We start from the raw sequence: 9,162 nt of genomic DNA on the forward strand, positions 1-9,162 counted from the left end.
CGGTGTTGTGAACTCCGACGGAAAATGTACCGGAGGAGTATATTCAGACCCTTACGGATCATGGACAAATGTTCTTGTACTTGCCTCCGTTACAATCACTCTACAAGATTACACCGCCAATGTTAAACTAAGCTCCAATCGCTTATACCTTAGATCAGGAATAGCTTGTGATTTTAGTACCACCCTATGCACTGACATAGAAGGAGGAAGTACCTATTGGAGCCCTATACCCGACCAAGCCTGTAGATTCACCACATACAATCAGTTGTACAGAGGTTACGCAGAAAAAGTAACCGACCTTGTAAACGAGCATTCTCAGATCATCTATACTGCTAATGCTCAAGATACCGTCTTCTCTTTGACCAGCACTAGCCGATATCAGACATGTGGATTCTCTTTTATCCGAACCGAAATCCCAATTAGTAATTGTGGAAACCTTACCCGAAGTGGACATTGCTAAACGTACCGGCCGCGTAGAAAATCTCGACCTTTTCACGTATATGAATTCAAAGTTCGTTTACGTAGAAAAACACATCCGTGGTCAGCTCAACCAATTGTACAGAACATCTTGTTACAACAATGTAAACTTGAGCTAAAAATGATGCAGAATGCCTTAGCAATAGCTGCACGGTCCCCCGACATCTTCGCGTACCACTTATGAAAGGACCTGGATATATGGCCCTTTTGGCCGGCGAAGTAATCTACATAATAAATGCGTCCCAGTTGAGGTAAAATTGACCCATACTGAGGACTGCTACGAGCAACTCCCAGTAATACTAAATAACAAAACTCACTCCTAACACCGCAAACGCACATACTTCTACGACAAGGGACACAGATTAACTGCAATTCATTTGCACCTCCCATGTACCTCCTAGGAGACGCGTGGTATAGGATTATGCCAAGACCAGTGGAAACTGTGGCACCCACCATCATGAAGCCCATGACTAAGCCCGTTTGGAGATATGTGAGTCCCGGAGCATTAGCTACCAGTGGAATATATACACCAAAGATCTTGAAGACCTAAAGGACCATATAATGTTCCCTGCCGAGCGACCCCGCGGTCCTTAATACCGTAGCGAGAGGAGTAATGGGGCAATCAACCTCGTTACATGGAGGATCAATTGCCAACTTGATCGACGAAGCATCAATTGAAAAATATGCATTATCCGCCTTGGCAGAAATTCTGGAGCAAATTTTTAATCTTCGGCAACATTAGCGCCGGAATGATCGGGATATATTATTCATAAGAATCTTTAAACTGATATTAGATACTCTCGTACACGGGTACGCTCTTCACACAGTATACGGATGGTCCGTATACCTGATAGGAGCTATATGGGATTCCTTGACCCAACTCTTATTACATCTAGGAAAAAGGAAACTGCTACCAAGGGACCCGCTGCTTCAGATAGATCGGAAGGAAGAGAAACCAATCTCTCGAGCCACAAACTCATATGGCAACTAATAACGGACCAGGACATTCCTTTTCATTCGGGAGACCTCTCCTCCCTCCGAAGGAAACTTCCACTTACACACTTGAACTTAAGGATAATAAAACTAATAATAATAATAATAATAACAATAGATTATGTATATATTTCTCGGTCAGATGTACCTGTCTCTTACTATCGGTACCCTTTGACGCCAACCCTACCGTTCTTAATGCATGCTACGACATGCAGGGAAATCAAACGTCGCTATTCTTTTATAGAAATGGAAATTGAGTGTATCAACACCCGACTTTTGACCCGCGGGCCACTGAAGGCCAAGGTCGTAAAGGTGGAATCCCCCACCTTCCTATGGGTTCAATTGGAAAATTCGCGTGATGACCTAGACGAACTCGTCGACGATCTAACGCGCAGGATGATGCGCAGGAGTAATTTCTTGCATATGCCACCTGACCGCGTGCTACCAGGAGAAGCAGTCGCCATCCGGGAAGGAAGACGTTGGCAAAGAGGGCTCGTGTACCAGATCGAAAGAAATGGATTGGTCACGATCGCTTTACGAGACTGGGGACGGGTCATCCAGCGACCCTATATTTGACACCTACATCCTAGAAGACCGATTCTGCAATCTACCTTGGCAGGCCATTCCCTGCGGGCTTGCCAATATTCAGGCTGTCGGGGCGAAACCAAAATGGTCCCGGAGAGGTAAACGACCTAACCAGACTACTGTTAGAACGACGGGAAGGATGGATCCGGATTCGCACAACACTTAGAGACGAAGCCGCCGTAGTTAACTTCAGACCCGAACGTGAGAGCGAAGAAGAACTAAGTAACATGGAAGAATTGTTAATACGAATGGGGTGTGCCGAACATTCCAACGAGCAAATAACAAAAACACACCCCACGATTCTCTAGGTGAGAAATAAACACGCAAAACAAATATATATGTCTATATATATATATGCAAATATATATATACATGTATATATAAAAAAAAAAAAACACAAAAAAGATAATAATAATAGCATATTTCACTACACCTATTTTAGTTATAGTTAGTTAATAACAATTAGTAATAAATCTTACTACTTATAAAAAAGGGGATATATATGTATATATATAATCTTAATGGATGCACCAACCATTTACCATAGGAGATGAGTTACCGACCGCAACTGTAATGAACCGAACGATCCATAGGTGACACCAGCTTGAATCGACCGCTTCGATCGACGAGTCCGAGGTGATGTACAGGCAAGTTAAAAACTGTGAATCAATAACGTATATCGTATGTTCATACTTTTCTAATATATCCAACTGTCTTACGCATTTTTCTTTTTACATATAATTGTATTTAATTTGATTTCTTATTATTCTCCATCTATGCGCAACGTATTAACCGCATGTACTACGTTTACGCGAGCGTTACTTTTGTAGTAACTTACGATAATTCACTCGTTTACGCAGAGTAAATTATCGTAAGTTACTACAAAATTTCCTTTACGCGAAGGAATTATCGTAAGTTACTACTGAAGTAACGCTCGCGTAAACGTAGTAAGAGTATCTTTTTTATACGATTTTTTTTAAATATTTATATTTAGTACAGTTTTACTTGGTGGCGATTTCTTTTCACGCTTACGCGGAACATTTTAGCGCGTAAAAAAAGAGTTGGATATAAGCGGAAAAAAAATAAAATATTCTACCATTCTTATACAAAATTGAGCAATTCTACTTTTCTACAAGAAATATTCTACTGTATACTTTATGGATATAAAAGTAATAATGTGAAAAATTAGAAGTAATAACAGTGGGCTTCCGCACCACCCTTGAGGTACCACCAATAGCGCTTTAGGTTTTTTCGCCTGGACCCGTAATGTACCACATTTTTAGACCTTTTTCAGTATAAAGGTTTTAAACAGATGTACTAAAGTCTTACTGCGTGTAAAAACGCACACAGATGAAAAATTACATCAACGTGACCGTGCGCAACACATTACCAATTTATCATGTTTTTATCTCAGTATGCGTGCTCGAAATGGTTTCCCTCCAGCCTCTCACAAAATGTAGCCTTTTTTAAAATTACACGATGCACCCGGCGCAAGACCCGTAGACTTATTGCACGACAAGCTCGTACAATTAAATCCTTCAGATCTTGAGCACTAGCAAGTCGCGTTGTGCAAACTTAATTACTGCACTAAGAGCCGAAAAACAGTAATAATTCCTGTATTTTTGCTCACTCTCAACTTTTAATCTTTCTTACAGTAACCATTACGCGCTACTACAGTAAACATTCTTTCAGTAACCAGTACGGATCTCACAGTAACCATTACGATAAAAATCAGTAATGATTCCGGTGCAATAATTAAAAAAAAAATTTCTTTTATATTTTCAAATAGGTCTAATTTTTTTGAATATTTTTAAAGTTTAATTTGTATTCGTGGTTTCGCATATTCTATTTTATTAATTAAAATTACGCACTGTTTTACAATTTTTGAAAACACATTGACGGGAGACGGGATTCAAACCTAAGATTCCGGAATGACAGTTTAATACGCTAACGCTGAGCTAACAATCTATTCTACAATAACTGTTATGAATCTCTCTGAACTGCTCTGAACTCGCGCGATAAAACGAATATAAAGAGCCAACAGTACTTAATGGTTACAGAATCGCACATGATTGAATAATGGAACTTCTCAGCAATTATTTCTTTTCTATTATTTCTTTCAGACAGTATCGCTTACGATCTTAATCTTTAGATATTACTGTGTTTTTCAGTAGACATTACTTTTTTTTTAAGTAAGCATCTGTGTATTGAGAATAAAAATTGAGAATGAGTGCAATTTGACAAGGGCTACATTTTGTGAGAGAATGGAGGGGGGCCATTTCGAGCACATACTAAAGTAAAAATATGATAAATTGGTGATGTGTTGCGCACGGTCACACGTTGATATAATTTTTCATCTGCGTGCGCTCTTACGCAATATGACTTCAATGTATCTATTTGAACTTTTATACTGAAAAGGTCTAAAGATGTGGTACAATATGGCTCCAGGCGAAGGTCCACTTTAAAAAACCTAACGCGCATTGGTGGTACCTCAAGGGTGGTGCGGAAGTCCACTGTTATTACTTCTAATTTTTCACATTATTACTTTTATATCCATAAAGTATGCAGTAGAATATTTCTTGTAGAAAAGTAGAATTGCTCAATTTTGTATAAGAATGGTAGAATATTTTTATTTTTTTCCCGCTTATATCCAACTCTTTTTTTACGCGCTAAAATGTTCCGCGTAAGCGTGAAAAGAAATCGCCACCAAGTAAAACTGTATTAAAATATAAATATTTAAAAAAAATCGTATAAAAAAAGATACTCTTACTACGTTTACGCGAGCGTTACTTCTGTAGTAACTTACGATAATTCTTACGCGTAAACAGAATTTTGTGGTAACTTATGATAATTTACTTCGCGTAAACGAGTGAATTATCGTAAGTTATCGCACAGAAGTAATCGCTCGCATAAACGTAGAAACAGATACAAAAGATATTTCTTTCTATTAGTCTAGGATCCGGCCGCGTGATTTATACGTTTATCTGTTATTTTATCAAAATGCGATTTTAATGGAAGATTACATATCAGGTCATACATCGCGGCCGGTGTGCCTAGCAAAATCTTGCCGCAAGTACCCTCAATTAGAGCTGTTTAATTAAATTTTTTTAGACAACTTCGTTCATTTGTTTGCGAAGGAAATGAAGCGTTATCTAAAAGAGAGTGATCTAAAAAACTTGAAAAAAATAGGTCGCCATCTCTCAGTCTGCCGCAACCTCCTGGCAGCCAGGTGCAAAAAGGTCCTTTTTCGTTAATTATCAACGTTCATCGTGTATCGAGACAATTTTTACACAAATTGAAGCTAAATTTTTCCTCTACACGATGGAATATGGTTGCCTGCGTAAAAGCTGCCGCAACTGGTGGTTGCCAGCGTTTGAATGACTCGCTCTCGCCTGCGCGAGCTCTTCAATCTTACAATGTGTTACAATGGAATAATCACAGCAATTTCCTTGAATTTCTTTAATATTACAATAGTTTCTAAACAAGTTTTCAAAAATTCCTTTTATAAATAAATTCCGCCCTCATTCGTCTTCCGACTCGTCTGAACTCGCAGCATCATACTCCAAATCATCAGAATTATCATTCGCGTTTTCAGAACTTTCATTCATCGACATGCGCAATACATCTTCGACTTTCAACGGCGTTGGGTACCCAACGAACCACGTTGGTTTAAAAAAACCATCTAATAACCAACCGCAATCTTCAGCGCGTAATTTAATACAACACGGATCTGTAGCATTTTGCCACATCGAATTTACAAAAATTGCGCGTGTCGATGAATGAAAGATCTGAAAACGCGAATGATAATTCTGATGATTTGGAGTATGATGTTGCGAGTTCAGACGAGTCGGAAGACGAATGAGCGGCGGAATTTATTTATAAAAGGAATTTTGAAAACTTGTTTAAAAACTATTGTAATATTAAAGAAATGCAAGGAAATTGCTGTGATTATTCCATTGTAACACATTGTAAGATTGAAGAGCTCGCGCAGGCGAGAGCGAGTCATTCAAATGCTGGCAACCACTAGTTGCGGCAGCTTTTACGCAGGCAACCATATTCCATCGTGTAGAGGAAAATTTAGCTTCAATTTGTGTAAAAATTGTCTCGATACACGATGAACGTTGATAATTAACAAAAAAGAACCTTTTTGCATCTGGCTGCCAGGAGGTTGCGGCAGACTGAGAGGTGGGAACCTATTTTTTTCAAGTTTTTTAGATCACTCTCTTTCAGATGACGCTTCATTTACTTCGCAAACAAATGAACGAAAGTTGTCTTAAAAAATTTAATTAAACAGCTCTAATTGAGGGTACTTGCGGCAAGATTTTGCTAGGCACACCGGCCGCGATGTATGACCTGATATGTAATCTTCCATTAAAATCGCATTTCGATAAAATAACAGATAAAGATAACGTATAAATCACGCGGCCGGATCCCGTACTATATTACTACGTTTACGCGAGCGTTACTTCTGTAGTAACTTTCGATAATTCCTTCGCGTAAAGGAAATTTTGTAGTAACTTACGATAATTTACTCTGCGTAAACGAGTGAATTATTGTAAGTTACTACAAAAGTAACGCTCGCGTAAACGTAGTACATGCGGTTAATACGTTGCGCATAGATGGAGAATAATAAGAAATCAAATTAAATACAATTATATGTAAAAAGAAAAATGCGTAAGACAGTTGGATATATTAGAAAAGTATGTACATACGATATACGTTATTTGATTCACAGTTTTTAACTTGCCTGTACATCACCTCGGACTCGTTGATCGAAGCGGTCGATTCAAGCTGGTGTCACCTATGGATCGTTCGGTTCATTACAGTTGCGGTCGGTAACTCATCTCCTATGGTAAATGGTTGGTGCATCCATTAAGATTCACCCTGTATAATTTATAAATACATTGTATCGCGAGAGTCTGTCACACGTTTTCTTTTAAGTTTATACATTTTCTGTTTTTTCAGATGTCGATAAAGACATTACATACACATTTTCTATTTACGAATGGCGAGTAATATAGAACATCTATTTTTAATTGAATTAATTTACTCGACTGTTGATACATTTTCACGTTTTTACTTTTTATGCATTATATAAAAAAATTTTTACATTTATAAATATGTGTATTGTTAATTAGTTAAAGTTTACATAATGCTTTTTTCTCTTAAAGAACTTAAAGATTGTAAGAAAATGTTCTTCTGCATTAATTCATTAATTCACGCAGAAACCATTAAATTTACAATATTATAATTATATAATTATAGTGAGAGAATTCATGGTAAAAAATACAAGAAATGGCTGCATCTAATTTTTAAACTGTAAAAATCAATCTAAATTTTGTCAGATAGATAAAAGAAGAAAGACACAATAATGCTATCTGTTAGTAAACCTATACAATTTTTGGGGTAGCAATTTGAATAATTAATTGAACAATTAAAACCTAATGGAGAGAGATAACGTTCAGATAGATACTATTCAAGTTTTCGATCCACATGAAGAATATACAACGATGCGAAAGAGTGTAAGAGCGTAAGAGTGTTGGGATTAGAGAAGGATAGAAATGCATGCAGCTTAAAATGCCTATCTCAAAGGAGTTACAGGTGGTTGAACGACAGAAAGACACGAGAAAAAGAAACCACAAGCACATCGCCTTGAAGTGAAGAAATCTATAGTAAGATGGGCACAGTTCGATAGTGCAATCGGATTAATGTGCAAATAATACAGATTGAATTCAAATTGGATAATGTGGACAAGAATATACGTATATAAATTGAATATATAAAATAAATGTGAGTATGTAAAATAAAAAACTCAACGGAGGAGAATTTTATTGCACTTATATTGATAATTAATTTTGCAATAAAGAAAATGTATAAAATAACAGCAATATTAAAATAATATAATAAAGAAACTAATTGCGTCATAATTAATATATAATTTTTAATAATTTTTTATAAATAATATTGAAAAATTTGCATTAAATTAAAAAAAAAGCAATCAATAAAATTATTTTCTTTATGCAGTTTCATCTTATTCGCCACGATAATATTTAATAAATTGCTTTTTAATGCACATTTACATCTGACATTTATTACATGACAGTTCTCTCTGACAGTAGTTGTATAAATGTAAATTGTAATACATAAATACCGAGAAAAATACCTCTCAAATATTAAGAGATAAAAGAAGACGTTATCGACACAAGAAAATGCTATTGACAAACATGTCGAATGGGATGAAGAGAGAAATAAATGCTACGCGGTAAATATCAAATCAAATACGTAAACCTAGTCTCCATCAACAACAATTCGTACTTATTATTTTTTTTATTGCTAATATGCCGTGTGAAGCACGAAAATGTGTAAAAATCTTCCGGCCCGCGGCGGGTTAAGAATCTGGAGAGCTTTTACGCTGTGCGCCACCGGCCACCGGCCACCCGCACCGCACCGCACCCGATATATCGCTGCGCTGGCGTGGCACAATCCTCCCCCACGACCCACGAAGGCACGAAGCAGATCCGAATCCATGGCAAAGGTGTAGTTTCTCCGTGGGGTAGCGCTCGTGGCGGGTGGCGCCGCTCTTCAATGTTCACGGTAAAGGTAAGGGTGGCTTTAGGGTGGCAGGCAAGCCCCGATTCCAGTGGATTCCAGGCCTCGGTTAGTCGTGCGAGGTGCGAGGGTCGCGCAAGCTCGTAAGCTCGTCGTCACCGTGCTCGTGCTCGTGCTCGTTGCCGCTGCCGCCGCCGCTGCCGCCGCCGCCTCAACCAGCCTCGACGAGCAGCTGTCAACGAAATTGCTGCCCGATTATAATATCTTGTCTATCCAATAACCATTCGACCGATTTGAGACTGGTAGGGATTCGGAACGAGAGGAACGAGAAGAAGGAGAAGCGGCGGAAGACGACGATGCCAAAAAACGAGCGAAACACGCAGTCGGATGCTTGGTACGCGAGATAGTGGAGAACACTCGACGGATAACAGTGGCGATAGTGACCAGTGATTTCGGCACGATTAGCAGCTTAATTGATCAGGTGCGGTATCCTGCTGATTCGCTGACTGCGCCGGCGCGCGTCGTCCGTCCGCCGTCCGCCGTCCGCCCACCAATACC

This window comes from Temnothorax nylanderi, unplaced genomic scaffold (assembly GCF_030848795.1).
Source record: "Temnothorax nylanderi isolate EJ_2023f unplaced genomic scaffold, tnyl_v1.0 TNYL_tig1216_pilon, whole genome shotgun sequence".
Lineage (NCBI taxonomy): Eukaryota > Metazoa > Arthropoda > Insecta > Hymenoptera > Formicidae > Temnothorax > Temnothorax nylanderi.